The sequence below is a fragment of the Pristiophorus japonicus genome, unplaced genomic scaffold (assembly GCF_044704955.1).
Source record: "Pristiophorus japonicus isolate sPriJap1 unplaced genomic scaffold, sPriJap1.hap1 HAP1_SCAFFOLD_187, whole genome shotgun sequence".
Taxonomy (NCBI): Eukaryota; Metazoa; Chordata; class Chondrichthyes; family Pristiophoridae; genus Pristiophorus; species Pristiophorus japonicus.
In genome coordinates this window covers 509,913-527,802 of record NW_027251558.1, presented here as the reverse complement: position 1 = coordinate 527,802, position 17,890 = coordinate 509,913, and the positions used below count along the sequence as shown (strand labels likewise).

Here is a 17,890-nt window from a genome sequence, read left to right as displayed (position 1 = left end):
GTATTTTCTCATAATCCGGATCATCCTGTACAGTTTTAAAAGGAGTGTGATTTCAGCAGCGATGACCGAATTGTTAAGCTGTTGTGTTTCAAGCTACATTGACATTGCCTGTGCCCGTGCGCATCCATATCGCATCGCATCTATTCATTACTCGAAATATGCTCATGTTTTAGTACATCCATTCCTTGAAATAACGCTTATCCTACATTTGATCTCAATATTAAAAACAACAAATTTTGAGCCAATGGCCGCGGCCGCGTGGCCGAATGGACAAGGCGTCTGACTTCGATTATAACCAAGATGTTAGCAGAAGATTACAGCTTCGAGTCCTACCGCAGTCAACTAACTCGCAGCGTGAAATTTTATATTCTTTGTTTTGATTCTGCCTCAAAATCAACCATCTCGTACAGTCACTCACCTGAAGTAAAACTTGTGATTTCGCTCCGTTGTTCCCACAGCGTCCTAATCCTGGAGTTTCCCAGGAGCAAAGTGAAACTCACCGAACTGAGTAAAGTTAAAGTATCACAGATGGACAAGGCTCTTTCTCTGATTGGACAACCTAAACCCGTGTTTGGTTCCGGCCAATACTTGATCAGTATATCTTCATTTCTCCATGTATGAGCTCACCTCCATTGGGATAAGCATACATTCGGCGTCCATCCCCAGTTCAACATGAAACATACTCTGCCCTGAATATGAGGCCGTCCTGTTTTTCTCTTGCCGAAAGGATGTGAGAAGCTGGCTTTTGAATTTGTCCCTTGGCTGCCGAATTCAAACCCTACAGGAAATCAATCCGGGGTGGCCAAGCTGCCTGGTCTGATTAAAAGGCGTTCACACCCGATATTTCAGGCATGTTATAGTCTTCTGGCCTCAACATTCGGTTCAGCGTATCGGATGATAAGCACCGCTCCCATTGTCAGCTTATGGTTCTGCTGTTCCCAGTAACACCTCCTCTGGTCCATCCTTTGTTACTTTATTGCCCGCTTACCACCCAATTTGCCTTTTCGCATTGTGTCATTCATTATTCAATCACTCCTACGCTCCACTGTATCACAGACATTCCCTTTTGTCCTTCCTCGCTGCCTATTTTTTTCCAGGCACTATTTTTGTTGAAGAAATCTGTAAACTTTACATTTTTGCTAAAATATCGGAATGATCATCTGACTGAGCCTGAACCCGGGATCTTCATCAACAGAATCTGCACGAATTAGTGAGTTTTACAGAATTCTCTGTTTTTGTTCATTCTGTTTCCGTATCCCTTTTATGGTGATGTGCTGATCGCCGGGGTCATTCTCTGTCTCTCTAACATGGAATGCTATCAGTCTCGGATCATTCTGTGTCTGTTTGAAAGTGATTGTGCTGACTCTCCCGGATTTCAATTGCAAAAAATTGAATTTGATTTGATTGAAATAAATAAATAATTGTTGTTTAATCTATATATTTTTGATTGAACGAAGTCTGTGCGACTGCATGAAATCCACTGGAAATCAGGGTGTGCAGGGTGTGCAGTCAGTAAATACCCAAACACAGTCAATTTCAATTTCAAATTTCAACAACAGCCTTTCAAGGGTGCAGGAATTTTAGTTTGTTTGTGTGTTTGTGTAAGCGAGAGAGTGCGTGCAATTGTGCTGCGCGATCTTACTGTGTATTTCATGTCATGTGAGAAAAAAGACATCACATGTAACTTGATACCATACTGTTTTGATTGAACACGCATTCCAGAAGAAACTGCTGTGGGATTTTGCTATTCCATATTTGAAAGAAGCCAAATGACATAAGTTAGAAACATCACGATATTAGCGAGAGCTTGCGTGTGGGCTGTGTGACATGATGACCTCCTTCCGCCTTATTTTCAAATACAAATCAAATCAAGACAAGACACGACATGACTCACTGATTGACTTTGTTTGTGTATATATATATATATAAACATTCCCTATTTTTTAACTTTCACAATAAATGTGCTTTTTCTGTTCTGCCTGCACTGGGCTCTATTACATTTGACCTCTTTCAAAACACACGCAGCTGCTGTCAGATCCAGCAGAAATGCACTCGCGACTTTAAAAGATCGCCTTTGTTGCCCACATTTTCCATCGTGGCTTGTCTTCCACGATGGGTTTACTGTGCTTGGGTATTTACTGACTGCACCACCTGAATACCAGTGGAATTCATCCAGTCACACAGCCTTCCTTCAATCAAAAATATATAGATTATGAAACAATTATTTATTTATTTAAATCAAATCAAGTTCACTTTTTTGCAATAAAATATTGAAATTATTTATTTTCTTATTATGATAAATATATATATCTATTAAATTGTCGTTTTGTCTGGGTTGGTTTTACTTCCCTCCCTTCTTCTTGCCTGTCTACCACCTGTGGCATCAACAACCGTCCCAGCCCCGCGTGGTTCTGAGCCCCACGCTCACTCAGGCACAGCACAATTGCCTGCAAGAATGATAGAATTCCCATTTTATTCTTTTAAAAGTGAACTGCTGTCAGTCAAGGGTCATCCCTTTGTAATAGGGATGTGCTTGCTGTTCAGGATCATTCGATGTCTGCTTAAACTGGATGTTTATCAGTTCTGGTTCAAAATTTGCCACTTTATAACGTATTTTCTCAGAGTCCGGATCATTCTGTATAGTTTGAAAAGGAGTGAGCTTTCAGCAGCGCATCTATTCATTACACAATATGCCCATATTTTCCTACATCAACTCCTTGATATAACCCTTGTCCCAATTTTGCTCTCAATTTAAAAAACAACAAATGTTGTACCGATGGCAGCGGCCACGTGGCCTAATGGATAAGGCGTCTGACATCGGTTGTAACCAAGATGTAATCAGAAGATTGAAGGTTTGAGTTGTACCGTGGTCAACTAACACGCAGCGTGAAATTTTATATTCTTTGTCTTGATTCTGCCTCAAAACCAACCGTCTCGTTTAGTCACTCACCTGAAGTAAAGGAATGCTGGTTGCTTTTAGAAGCTTATGGCACATTTTCATCACTTTAGATCTGGTTGCACAGGCAGAATAGGCGGTGAAATACACTTCCTTGCACATTATTTCTGTTTGGATGCAAAAAGTAGGGGATGGATGTCTGAGGTTGCTGTAAATAGGAGACGAGGTGGCCGAGAGGTTCAGGCAATGGACTGCTGATCCAGTCTTCTCCCACCCTCGTCGTTATTGTGTTAAACATTTGAGCCCTCTGTTGTTTTTGTCAATCACATTTAACCTCATTGCCAAATTCACCTATTACTGACAAGAATGCAGCTCTTTGGTAATTTAACGTCTCAAATTAATAATATATTCATCAAAGGGAAAACATTAGCAGGACTATGGAGAGGGGTACTCATTAGATCGGTGTCTGAAAGTCAGCACAGGCACTTGGAACACAACAGCTTAACAATTCGGTCATCACAACTGAAATCGTGCTCCCTGTAAAAATACACAGGATGATCCGGAAGTATAAAGAAACCCGTTTTGAAGGGACAGATTTTGAACCGGAACTGACATCCTTCTCTTTTAAACAGACACAGCATTCCAGGTGTGGAAGCAGTCACATGACATTTGGAAAAGCATGACTTGGTCAGGCAGAGACAGCATGGATTTATGAAGGATAAATCATGTTTGACAAATGTGCTGGAATTCTTTGAGAATGTAAATAACAAGGTGGGAAAAGAAGGAACCAGTGGCTCTGGTATATTTGCACTTCCATAAGGTGCCACATAAAAGGTTACTGCACGAGAAAAAAGCTCACTGGGTTGTGGGTATTATATTAGCATGGCTAGAGGATTGGCTTATTAACAGAGAACAGATAGTCGTGATACATTGTTCATTCGCTGGTTGACAACCAGTAACCTGTGTGGTGCAGCAGAGATGAGTGCTTGTATTTGAAAATAAGGGAGAAGGAGCTCATCATGGCACACAGCCCATCCGCAAGCTCTCGCTAAAAACGCTATGTTTCTAACTTATATAATTTGCCTTCTTTAACGTGTGGAATAGCAAAATCCCACAGCAGATTCTTCTCCTGTCAGGCAGTCCCCGAATGCGTTTGAATCAAATCAGTGTGGATTCAAGTTGCATGTAATGCATTTTTCCTCCCATGACATGAAATGCACAGTAAGATCGCGCAGAATGTTTCCACGCACTCTCTCACTGACACAAACACACCAACAAACTAAACATTCTGCACCCTCCAAAGGCAGTTTTTGAAATTTGAAATTTGATATCCGGGACAGACAGCACATTCCTTTTAAACAGATAGATAATAATCCGATACTGATAGCACAGCATTTTGGAGAGACAGAGAATGACCCCGGGCAGACCAGCACATCAACTTAAAAGGGATACAGAAACACAATGAACAAAAACAAAGCATTCTGTAAAACTCAGCAGGCCGTGAACATTCTGTGGATGAATTTCCCGGGCTCACGTTCAGTCAGATGATCATTCCGATATTTTAACAAAAATGTAAAGTTTACAGATTTTTCCACGAAAATAGCGCCGAGAAAAAAATAGGCAGCGTGGAAGGACAAAAGGGAATGCCTGTGATACAGTGGAGCGTAGGAGTGATTGAATAATAAATTGCACAATGCGAAAAGGCAAAGTGGGTGGTAAGCGGGCAATAAAGTAACAAAGGATGGACCAGAGGAGGTGTTAGTGTGAACAGCATAACCATTAGCAGACAATGGGAGCGGTGCTTATGATCCGATACGTTGAACCGAATGTTGAGGCCAGAACACTATAACATGCCTGGAATGTAGGGTTTGAACGCCTTTTAATCAGACCAGGCAGCTTGGCCACCCCGGATTGATTTCCTGCACGGTTTAAATTCGGCAGCCAAGGTACTAAATCCAAAGCCAGCTTCTCACATCTTTTCAGCGCGAGAGAAACAGGACGCACTCATATTCAGGGCAGAGTCTGTTTCACGTTGAATTTGAGATTGACGTTGAATGTATGCTTATCCCGATGGAGGTGAGCTCATGCGTGCAGAAAGGAAGATACACTGATCAAGTATTTGCCGGAATCAAACCGGTATTTAAGTTGTCCAATGAGACGCAGAGCCGAGTACATCTGAGAGACATGAACTTTACTCAGTTCGGTGAGTTTCACTTTGCTCCTGGGAATCTCCAGGATTTTTGGACGCTGTGTGAACAACGGAGTGCAATCACACGTTTTAATTTGAAACATGTCAGTTTTGTCACATGTCGACCGGCTGAGCAGTCGTTTTTTGACAAAAAGTTGGCAGGGCTCGTCCGGGATCTTTCGCATTTCAATTATTATAATCCCAAAGCGAGAATCAGACCCCTAGACCAACGAGCCGCCGCTACTGAGGAACGTAGCTCTCAGTTTCTGACGTTAGTTTGCTATTCGGCCCATCGGGCCTGTGCTGACTCTCAGAGACCGATCTCATGAGTCCCCCTCTCCAACGTCCTGCTAATGCTTTCCCTTTGATGAAGTGATTATTTTTTGTGAGATTACTTCACCAACGAGCTGCATCCTTTTCAGGAAAAGGTGAATTTGGCAATGAGGATAAATGTGATTGAATAAAAAAACTCGGGGAAAATATTTAACACAATAACGACGAAGCTGGGGGCATACTGGATCAGCAGTCCATTGCCTGAACCTGTCAGTCAACTTGTCTCCTAGAAACTGCAAAGTCAGACATCCATCTCCTACTTTTTGCATTCAAACAGAAATAATGTGCACGAAAGTAAACTTCACCGCTTGTTTTGCCCGTGCAACCACATCGACATTGATGAAAATGTGCCATTAGCTTCTGAAAGCACACAGCCTTCCTTTACTTCAGGTGAGTGACTGTCCAGGTGGTTGGTTTTGTGGCAGAATCAAAACAAAAAATATAAAATTTCAGGCGGCGCGATAGCTGACCGCTGCAGGACTTGAACCTGCAATCTTCTGATAAGATCACAGTTAAAATCGAAGTCAAACACCTTATCCTTTAGGCCACGCGGCCGCTATCGTCGGTGCATAATTTGTTGTTTTTTTAAATTGAGATCAAATTTGGGTGAAGGGTTGAATCAGGAGTGGATATCGGAAAACATGAGCATATTTTGAGTAATGAACAGATGCGCTGCGATATGGATGTACACGGACACAGGCAAAGTCAATGTAGCTTGAAACACAACTGCTTAACAATTCGGTTATCACATCTGATAATCACACTCCTTTTTAAATGTACAGGATGATCCGGATAATGAAAAAATACGTTTTTAAGGGGTAATTGATGAACCGGAACTGACAACCATCCCGTTGAAACAGACACCGAATGATCCTGGACAGGAAGCACATTCCTCTTACACAGCTGTAGAATTGCCCTTCACGGACAGCAGTTCCCTTTCAGAAGAATAACGTGGGATTTCTATCATTCCTGAATGCAATTGTGTTGTGCGTGATTGAGCACGGTTCTCATGAGCTTGCGGGAGTGGGACGGTTGTTGAAGCCACAGGTGATAGACAAGCAGGAAAGAGGGAGGGAAATAATACCAACCCAGACAAAAAGACAATTTAAAACATATATATATTTATCATAATAAGAAAATAAATAAATTTACAATTTTATTGCAAAAAATTGAATTTGATTTGATTGAAATAAATAAATAATTGTTGTTTAATCTATATATTTTTGATTGAACGAAGTCTGTGCGACTGCATGAAATCCACTGGAAATCTGTGTGTGCAGTCAGTAAATACCCAAACACAGTAAGCCCTTGGTGTAAGACAAGCCACGAGGGAAGATGTTGGGCAACAAAGGCCATTTTTTAATGTCGCGAGTGCTTTTCTGCAGGATCAGACAGAAGCTGCGTGTGCTGCGAAAGAGGTCAAATGTAACAGAGCCAATGCAGGCAGAACAGAAAGGCACATTAATTGTGAAAGTTAAAAAGCAGGGAATGTATGTAAATATATGCATATATAAATATTGATGCATATATTTATATAAACAAAGTCAGTCAGTCAGTCATGTCTTGTCTTGTCTTGATTTGATTTGTATTTGAAATTAAGGGGGAAGGAGCTCATCATGTCACACAGCCCATCCGCAAGCTCTCGCTAAAATCGCTATGTTTTCAACTTATATAATTTGCCTTCTTTCACATGTGGAATAGCAAAATCCCACAGCAGATTCTTCTCCTGTCAGGCAGTCCCCGAATGCGTGTTGAATCAAATCAGTGTGGCTTCAAGTTGCACGTAATGCATTTTTCCTCCCATGACATGAAATGCACAGTAAGATCGCGCAGAACGTTTCCACGCACTCTCTCACTGACACAAACACACCAACAAACTAAAAATTCTGCACCCTCCAAAGGCAGTTTTTGAAATTTGAAATTTGAAATCCGGGACAGACAGCACATTCCTTTTAAACAGATAGATAATGATCCGATACTGATAGCACACCATTTTGGAGAGACAGAGAATGACCCCGGGCAGACCAGCACATCACCTTAAAAGGGATACAGAAACACAATGAACAAAAACAAAGCATTCTGTAAAACTCAGCAGGCCGTGAACATTCTGTGGATGAATTTCCCGGGCTCACGTTCAGTTAGATGATTATTCCGATATTTTAAGAAAAATGTAAAGTTTACAGATTTTTCCACGAAAATAGCGCCTGGAACGAAATAGGCAGCGAGGAAGGACAAAAGGGAATGCCTGTGACACAGTGGAGCGTAGGAGTGATTGAATAATAAATGGCACAATGCGAAAAGGCAAAGTGGGTGGCAAGCGGGCAACAAAGTAACAAAGGATGGACCAGAGGAGGTGTTAGTGTGAACAGCAGAACCATTAGCAGACAATGGGAGCGGTGCTTATGATCCGATACGTTGAACCGAATGCTGAGGCCAGAACACTATAACATGCCTGGAATGTAGGGTTTGAACGCCTTTTAATCAGACCAGGCAGCTTGGCCACCCCGGATTGATTTCCTGTACGGTTTAAATTCGGCAGCCAAGGGACTAAATCCAAAGCCAGATTCTCACATCTTTTCAGCGCGAGAGAAACAGGACGCACTCATATTCAGGGCAGAGTATGTTTCACGTTGAATTTGAGATTGACGTTGAATGTATGCTTAACCCTTTGGAGGTGAGCTCATGCGTGCAGAAAGGAAGATACACTGATCAAGTATTTGCCCGAAACAAACCAGCGTTTATGGTGTCCAATGAGACGCAGAGCCGAGTACATCTGAGAGACATGAACTTTACTCAGTTCGGTGAGTTTCACTTTGCTCCAGTGAATCTCCAGGATTTTTGGACGCTGTGTGAACAACGGAGTGCAATCACACGTTTTAATTTGAAACATGTCAGTTTTCTCACATGTCGACCGGCTGAGAAGTCGTTTTTTGACAAAAAGTTGGCAGGGTCGTCCGGGATTTGAACCCGGACCTCTCGCATTTCAATTATTATAATCCCAAAGCGAGAATCATACCCCTAGACCAACGAGCCGCCGACATTGAAGCACGTTGCTCTCAGTTTCTGACGTTAGGTTGCTATTCGGCCCATCGTGCCTGTGCTGACTCTCAGAGACCGATCTCATGAGTCCACCTCTCAATCGTCCTGCTAATGTTTTCCCTGTGATGAAGTTATTATTTTTTGTGACATTACTTCACCAACGAGCTGCATCCTTTTCAGTAAAATATGAATTTGGCAATGAGGATAAATGTGATTGAATAAAAAAACTAGGGGAAAATGTTTAACACAACAACGACGAAGCTGGGGGCATACTGGATCAGCGGTCCATTGCCTCAACCTGTCAGTCACCTTGTGTCTACTTACTGCAAAATCAGACATCCAGCGCCTACTTTTTGCATTCAAACAGAAATAAGGTGCACGAAAGTCTACTTCACCGCTTGTTTTGCCCGTGCAATTAGATCGACAGTGATGAAAATGTGCCATTAGCTTCTTAAAGCACACAGCCTTCCTTTACTTCAGGTGAGTGACTGTCTGAGATGGTTGGTTTTGAGGCAGAATCAAAACAAAGAATATAAAGCTTCACTCAGCGCGATAACTAAGCGCTGCAGGACTCGAACCTGCAATCTTCTGATAAGATCACAGTTACAATCGAAGTCAGACACCTTGTCCTTTAGGCTACGCGGCCGCCAAGGTCGGTACATAATTTGTTGTTTTTTTGTATTGACAGCAAATTTGGGACAAGGGTTTCATCATGGAGTGGATATCGGAAAACATGAGCATATTTTAAGTAATGAACATATGCGCTGCGATATGGATGGACACGGACACAGGCAAAGTCAATGTAGCTTGAAACTCAACAATTTAACAATTCGATTATCACAGCTGATAATCACACTCCTTTTTAAATGTACAGGATGATCCGGATAATGAGAAGATACGTTTTAAAGGGGCAATTGATGAACCGGAACTGACAACCATCACGTTGAAACAGACACCGAATGATCCTGGACAGGAAGCACATCCCTCTTACACAGCTGTAGAATTGCCCTTCACGGACAGCAGTTCCCTTTCAGAAGAATAAAGTGGAATTTCTATCATTCCTGAATGCAATTGTGTTGTGCGTGAATGAGCATGGTTCTCATGAGTACACGGGACTGGGACGGTTGTTGAAGCCACAGGTGCTGGACAAGCAGGAAAGAGGGAGGGAAATAAATCCAACCCAGACAAAAAGACAATTTAAAACATATATATATATTATTCATAATAAGAAAATAAATAAATTTACAATTTTATTGCAAAAAATTGAATTTGATTTGATTGAAATAAATAAATAATTGTTGTTTAATCTATATATTTTTGATTGAACGAAGTCTGTGCGACTGCATGAAATCCACTGGAAATCAGGGTGTGCAGTCAGTAAATACCCAAACACAGTAAGGCCATGGTGTCAGACAAGCCACGAGGGAAGATGTGGGCAACAAAGGCCATCTTTTAAAGTCGCGAGTGCTTTTCTGCAGGATCAGACAGAAGCTGCGTGTGCTGTGAAAGACGTCAAATGTAATAGAGCCAATGCAGGCAGAACAGAAAAGCACATTAATTGTGAAAGTTAAAAAGTAGGGAATGTATGTAAATATATGCATATATAAATATTGATACATATATTTATATAAACAAAGTCAGTCAGTCAGTCATGTCTTGTCTTGTCTTGATATGATTTGTATTTGAAAATAAGGGGGAAGGAGCTCATCATGTCACACAGCCCATCCGCAAGCTCTCGCTAAAATCGCTATGTTTCTAACTTATACAATTTGCCTTCTTTCACATGTGGAATAGCAAAATCCCACAGCAGATTCTTCTCCTGTCAGGCAGTCCCCGAATGCGTGTTGAATCAAATCAGTGTGGCTTCAAGTTGCATGTAATGCATTTTTCCTCCCATGACATGAAATGCACAGTAAGATCGAGCAGGACGTTTCCACGCACTCTCTCACGTACACAAACACACCAACACACTAAAAATTCTGCACCCTCCAAAGGCAGTTTTTGAAATTTGAAATTTGATATCCGGGACAGACAGCACATTCCTTTTAAACAGATAGATTATGATCCGATACTGATAGCACACCGTTTTGGAGAGACAGAGAATGACCCCGGGCAGACCAGCACATCACCTTTCAAGGGATACAGAAACACAATGAACAAAAACAAAGCATTCTGCAAAACTCAGCAGGCCGTGCACATTTTGTGGATGCATTTCCCGGGCTCACGTTCAGTCAGATGATCATTCCGATATTTTAAGAAAAATGTAAAGTGTACAAATTTTTCAATGAAAATAGCGCCTGGAAAAAAATAGGCAGCGAGGAAGGACAAAAGGGAATGCGTGTGATACAGTGGAGCGTAGGAGTGGGTGAATAATAAATGGCACAATGCGAAAAGGCAAAGTGGGTGGTCAGCGGGCAATAAAGTAACAAAGGATGGACCAGAGGAGGTGTTAGTGTGAACAGCAGAACTATTAGCAGACAATGGGAGCGGTACTTATGATCCGATACGTTGAACCGAATGTTGAGGCCAGAACACAGGACGCACGAGAGAAACAGGACGCACTCATATTCAGGGCAGAGTCTGTTTCACGTTGAATTTGAGATTGACGTTCAATGTATGCTTATCCCGATGGAGGTGAGCTCATGCGTGCAGAAAAGAAGATACACTGATCAAGTATTTGCCGGAATCAAACCGGGGTTTAGGTTGTCCAATGAGACGCAGAGCCGAGTACATCTGAGAGACATTAACTTTTCTCAGTTCGGTGAGTTTCACTTTGCTCCTGGGAATCTCCAGGATTTTTGGACGCTGTGTGAACAACAGAGTGCAATCACATGTCGAACGGCTGAGAAGTCGTTTTTTGACTAAAAGTTGGCAGGGCTCATCCGGGATTTGGACCCGGGACCTCTCGCATTTCAATTATTATAATCCCAAAGCGAGAATCATAGACCAACGAGCCGCCCACAGTAAGGAACGTAGCTCTCAGTTTCTGACGTTAGTTTGCTGTTCGGCCCATCGTGCCTGTGCTGACTCTCAGAGACAGATCTCATGAGTCCCCCTCTCCATCGTCCTGCTAATGTTTTCCCTTTGATGAAGTGATTATTTTTTGTGACATTACTTCACCAACGAGCTGCATCCTTGTCAGTAAAATGTGAATTTTGCAATGAGGTATAATGTGATTGACGAAAGAAAACGAGGGGAGAATGTTATACACAATAACGTCGAAGCTGGGGGCATACTGGATCAGCAGTCCAATGCCTGAATCTCTCAGTCACCTTGTCTCCTATTTACTGCAAAGTCTGACATCCACCCCCTACTTTTAGCATTCAAACAGAAATAATGTGCACGAAAGTCTACTTCACCGCTTGTTTTGCCCGTGCAACCAGATCGACAGTGATGAAAATGTGCCATTAGCTTCTTAAAGCAAACAGCCTTCCTTAACTTCAGGTGAGTGACTGTGCGAGATCGTTGGTTTTGAGGCAGAATCAAAAGAAGGATTATATAATGTCACACGGCGAGTTAGCTGACCACGGCAGGAATCGAACCTGCAATCTTCTAATAACATCATAGTTATATTCGAAGTCAGACGCCTTATCCATTTGGCCACGCGGCCGATAACGTCGGCACCAAATTTGTTGTTTTTTATATTGAGAGCAAATTTGGGATAAGGGTGATATCAAGGAGTGGATATCGGAAAACATGACCATATTTTCATTAGTGAATAGATGCGCAGCGATATGGATGTGCACGGTCACAGGCAAAGTCAATGTAGCTTGAAACGCAAGAGTTTAACAATTCGGTTACCACAGCTGAAATCACACTCCTTTTAAATATACAGGATGATCCGGATTATGAGAAAATACGTCTTGAAGGGGCAATTGATGAACCGGAACTGACAACCATCCCGTTGAAACAGACACCGAATAATCCTGGACACGAAGCACATCCCTCTTACACAGCTGTAGAAAGGCCCTTCACGGACAGCAGTTCCCTTTCAGAAGAATAAAGTGTGATTTCTATCATTCCTGAACGCAATTGTGCCGTGCGTGATTGATACCGGTTCTCAGGAGCACGCGGGGCTGGGACGGTTGTTGAGGCCACAGGTGATGGACAAGCAGGAAAGAGGGAGATAAGTAAAACCAACCCAGACAAAATGACAATTTAAAACATATATATATTTATCATAATAAGAATATAAATACATTTTCAATTTTATTGCAAAAAATTGAATTTGATTTGATTTAAATAAATAAATAATTGTTTCTTCATCTATATTTTTGATTGAACGAAGTCTGTGCGACTGCATGAAATCCACTGGAAATCAGGGTGTGCAGTCAGTAAATACCCAAACACAGTAAGCCCATGGTGTAACACAAGCCACGACGGAAGATGTGGGCAACAAAGGCGATCTTTTAAAGTCGCGAGTGCCTTTCTGCAGGATCAGACAGAAGTTGCGTGTGCTGTGAAAGAGGTCAAATGTAATAGAGCCAATGCAGGCAGAACAGAAAAAGCACATTTATTGTGAAATTTAAAAAGTAGGGAATGTATGTAAATATACGCACATATATTTATACATATATTGATATAAACACAGTCAGTCAGTCATGTCTTGTCTTGTCTTGATTTGATTTGTATTTGAAAATAAGGGGTATGGAGCTCATCATGTCACTCAGCCCATCCGCAATCTCTCGCTAAAATCGCTATGTTTCTAATTTATATAATTTGCCTTCTTTCAGATGTGGAATAGCAAAATCCCACAGCAGATTCTTCTCCTGTCAAGCAGTCCCCGAATGCGTGTTGAATCAAATCAGTGTGGCTTCAAGTTGCATGAAATGCATTTTTCCTCCCATGACATGAAATGCACAGTAAGATCGCGCAGAATGTTTGCACGCACTCCCTCGCTTACAAAAACACACCAACAAACTAAAAATGCTGCAAACTCCAAAGGCAGTTTTTGAAATTTGAAATTTGAAATCCGGGACAACCTGCACATTCCTTTTAAACAGATACATAATGATCCGCTACTGATAGCACACCAATTTGGAGAGACAGAGAATGACCCCGGGCAGACCAGCACATCACCTTAAAAGGGATACAGAAACACAATGAACAAAAACAAAGAATTCTGTCAAACTCAGCAGGTCGTGAACATTCTGTGGATGAAGATCGCGGGCTCACGTTCAGTCAGATGATCATTCCGATATTTGAAGAAAAATGTAAAGTTTACAAATTTTTCCACGAAAATAGCGCCTGGAAAATAATAGGCAGTGAGGAAGGACAAAAGTGAATGCCTGTGATACAGTGGAGCGTAGGAGTGAGTGAATAATAAATGGCACAATGCGAAAAGGCAAAGTGGGTGGTAAGCGGGCAATAAAGTAAAAAAGGATGGACCAGAGGAGGTGTTAGTGTGAACAGCAGAACCATTAGCAGACAATGGGAGCGGTGCTTATGATCCGATACGTTGAGGCCAGAACACTATAACATGCCTGGAATGTCGGGTGTGAACGCTTTTTTAATCAGACCATGCAGCTTGGCTACCCCGGATTGATATCCTGTCCGGTTTAAATACAGCAGCCAAGGGACTAAATCCAAAGCCAGCTTCTCACATCTTTTCAGCGCTCGAGAAAGAGGACGAACTCATATTCAGGGCAGAGTTTGTTTCACTTTGAAATGGAGATTGACGCTGAATGTATGCGTCTCCCAATGGAGGTGAGCTCATGCATGGAGAAAGGACAATATCCTGATCAAGTTATTGGAAAAAACCAAACACGGGTTCAGGTTGTCCAATTAGACAGAGAGCCGAATACTTCTGAGATACATGAACTTTCCTCAGTTCGGTGAGTTTCACTTTGCTCCTGCGAATCTCCAGTATTTGGACGCTGTGGGAACAACGAAGCGAAATCACATTTATTATATTTGAAACATGTCAGTTTTCTGTTTGAGAAGAATTTTTTGCCTAATTGTTGGCATGGTTCGTCAAGGATTTGAACCAGGGATCTCTCGCATTTCAATTATTAAAATCCCAAAACCAGCATCATACACCTAGAGCAACGCGCCGCGGACAGTGATAGTCCTAGCTTACAGATTCTGACGTTAGTTTGCTATTCGGCCCATCGTGCCTGTGCTGACTCTCAGAAAACATCTCATGAGTCCCCCTCTCCATCGTCCTGCTGATGTTTTCCCTTTGATGAAGTGATTATTTTTTGAGACGTTACTTCACCAACGAGCTGCATCCTTTTCAGTAAAAGGTGAATTTGGCAATGAGGATAAATGTGATTGAATAAAAAAACTATGTGAAAATGTTTAACACAATAACGACGAAGCTGGGGGCACACTGGATCAGCAGTCCATTGCCTCAACCTGTCAGTCACCTTGTCTCCTATTTAATACAAAGTCAGACATCCATCTCCTACGTTTTGCATTCAAACAGAAATAATGTGCACGAAAGTCTACTTCACCGCTTGTTTTGCCCGTGCAAGCAGATCGACAGTGATGAAAATGTGCCATGAGCTTCTTAAAGCACACAGCCTTCCATTACATCAGGTGAGTGACTGTCCGAGATGGTTGGTTTTGAAACAGAATCAAAACAAAGAAAATAAAATTTCACGCAGCCCGCAAGCTGACCTTTGCAGGACTCGAAATTGCAATTTTCTGATAAGATGACAGTTACAATCGAAGTCAGACACCTTATCCATCAGACCACGCGGCCGCTACCGTCGGTACCAAATTTGTTGTTTTTTATATTGAGAGCAAATTTGGGACAAGGGTTATATCAAGGAGTGGATATCGGAAAACATGAGCATATTTTGATTAATGAACAGATGCGCTGCGATATGGATGTGCACGGACACAGGCAACGTCAATGTAGCTTGAAACACAACAGTTTAACAATTCGGTTATCACAGCTGATAATCACACTCCTTTTTAAATGTACAGGATGATCCGGATAATGAGAAAATACGTTTTAAAGGGGCAATTGATGAACCGGAACTGACAACCATCCCGTTGAAACAGATCGAATGATCATGGACAGGAAGCACATCCCTCTTACACAGCTGTAGAATGGCCCTTCACGGACAGCAGTTCCCTTTCAGAAGAATAAAGTGGGATTTCTATCATTCCTGAATGCAATTGTGCTGTGCGTGATTGAGCGCGGTTCTCATGAGCACGCGGGACTGGGACGGTTGTTGAAGCCACAGGTGATGGACAAGCAGGAAAGAGGGAAGGAAATAAAACCAACCCAGACAAACAGACAATTTTAAACATATATATATTTATCATAATAAGAAAATAAATAAATTTACATATTTATTGCAAAAAATTGAATTTGATTTGATTGAAATAAATAAATAATTGTTTCTTAATCTATATATTTTTGATTGAACGAAGTCTGTGCGACTGCATGAAATCCACTTGAAATCAGGGTGTGCAGTCAGTAAATATTAAACACAGTAAGCCCATGGTGTATGACAAACAACGAGGGAAGATGTGGGCAACAAAGGCCATCTTGTAAAGTCGCGAGTGCTTTTCTGCAGGATCAGACCGAAGCTGCGTGTGCTGTGAAAGAGGTCAAATGTAACAGAGCCAATGCAGGCAGAAAAGAAAAGCACATTTATTGTGAAAGTTAAAAAGTAGGGAATGTATGTAAATATATGCATATATAAATATTGATACATATATTTATATAAACAAAGTCAGTCAGTCTGTCATGTCTTGTCTTGTCTTGATTTGATTTGTATTTGACAATAAGGGGGAAGGAGCTCATCATGTCACACAGCCCATCCGCAAGCTCTCGCTAAAATCGCGATGTTTCTAACTTATATAATTTGCCTTCTTTCACATGTGGAATAGTAAAATCCCACAGCAGATTCTTCTCCTGTCAGGCAGTCCCCGAATGCGTGTTGAATCAAATCAGTGTGGCTTCAAGTTGCATGTAATGCATTTTTCCTCCCATGACATGAAATGAACAGTAAGATCGCGCAGAACGTTTCCACGCATTCTCTCACTTACACAAACACACCAACAAACTAAACATGCGTGCAGAAAGGAAGATACACTGATCAAGTATTTGCCGGAATCAAACCGGGGTTTCGGTTGTCCAATGAGACGCAGAGCCGAGTACATCTGAGAGACATGAACTTTGATCAGTTCGGTGAGTTTCACTTTGCTCCTGGGACTCTCCAGGATTTTTGGACGCTGTGTGAACAAAGGAGTGCAATCACACGTTTTAATTTGAAACATGTCAGTTTTCTCACATGTCGAACGGCTGAGAAGTCGTTTTTTGACTAAAAGTTAGCAGGGCTCGTCCGGGATTTGAAACCGGGACCTCTCGCATTTCAATTATTATAATCCCAAAGCGAGAATCATACCCCTAGACCAACGAGCCGCCGACAATGAGGAACGTAGCTCTCAGTTTCTGACGTTAGTTTGCTATTCGGCCCATCGTGCCTGTGCTGACTATCAGAGACAGATCTCATGAGTCCCCCTCTCCATCGTCCTGCTAATGTTTTCTGTTTGATGAAGTGATTATTTTTTGTGACATTACTTCACCAACGAGCTGCATCCTTGTCAGTAAAAGGTGAATTTTGCAATGAGGTTAAATGTGATTGACGAAATAAACCGAGGGGTCAAATATTTAACACAATAACGACGAAGCTGGGGGCATACTGGATCAGCAGTCCATTGCCTGAACCGCTCAGTCACCTTGTCTCCTATTTACTGCAACGTCAGACGTCCATCCCCGACTTTTTGCTTTCAAACAGAAATAATGTGCACGAAGGTCTACTTCACCGCTTGTTTTGCACGTGCAACCAGATCGACAGTGGTGAAAATGTGCCTTTACCTTCTTAAAGCAAACAGCCTTCCTTTACTTCAGGTGAGTGACTGTACGAGATCGTTGCTTTTGAGGCAGAATCAAAACAAAGAATATAAAATTTCACGTGGCGCATTAGGTGACCGCGGCATGACTCGAACCTGCAATCTTCTGATAACATCGCTGTTATAATCGAAGTCAGACGCCTATATCCATTTTGCCACGCGGCTATTGCCGTCGGCGCAAAATGTATTGTTTTTTATATTGAGAGCAAATTTGGGACAAGTGTTACATGAAAGAGTGGATTTTGGAAAACATGAGCATATTTCGAGCAATTAATAGATGCGCTGCGATATGGATGCGCACGGACACAGTCAACGTCAATGTAGCTTGAAACACAACAGTTTAACAATTCGGTCCTCGCAGTGAAATCACACTCCTTTTAAAATATAAGGATGATCCGGATTATCAGAAAATACGTCTTCAATGCGCAATTGATGAAGCGGAACTGACAACCAGCCCGTTGAAACAGACACCGAATGATCCTGGACAGGAAGCACAACCCTCTTACACAGCTGTATAATGGCCCTTGACGGACAGCAGTTCCCTTTTAAAAGAATAAAGT

At 41.9% G+C, this 17,890-nt stretch overlaps 1 non-coding gene across 1 annotated transcript; it reads right to left on the bottom strand.

Moving 5' to 3' along the window:
• Nucleotides 1–11,977: 11,977 nt before the first annotated feature.
• On the bottom strand, nucleotides 11,978–12,066 carry trnar-ucg (transfer RNA arginine (anticodon UCG)). Its single transcript is given in 2 exon segments — nucleotides 11,978–12,013; nucleotides 12,030–12,066. It is a non-coding gene; the product is annotated as a tRNA-Arg (tRNA).
• Nucleotides 12,067–17,890: the final 5,824 nt, after the last annotated feature.